This window comes from Octopus bimaculoides, chromosome 15, assembly GCF_001194135.2.
Source record: "Octopus bimaculoides isolate UCB-OBI-ISO-001 chromosome 15, ASM119413v2, whole genome shotgun sequence".
NCBI lineage: Eukaryota > Metazoa > Mollusca > Cephalopoda > Octopoda > Octopodidae > Octopus > Octopus bimaculoides.
This window is the reverse complement of record NC_068995.1, coordinates 57503218-57503442: the sequence shown is the minus strand read 5'-3', so window position 1 is coordinate 57503442 and position 225 is coordinate 57503218.

The following is a 225-nucleotide window of genomic DNA, read 5'->3' as shown; positions in this document are numbered from 1 at the left end:
AAGGACAAAAGTGGTGTTGATGATTTTACTGTTACTATCATTAAACATTATTATTCTCATTATTATTACTACTATCAATATTATTATTATTATTATTATTATTATTATTATTACTATTAATATTGTTATTATTGATATTGATATTTGTTGTTCCTACGAACAAGTCTGTCTTTTATTTAATTCTTCTTTGCTTTGCATACTTTAAATATAAATACGCTTATATAT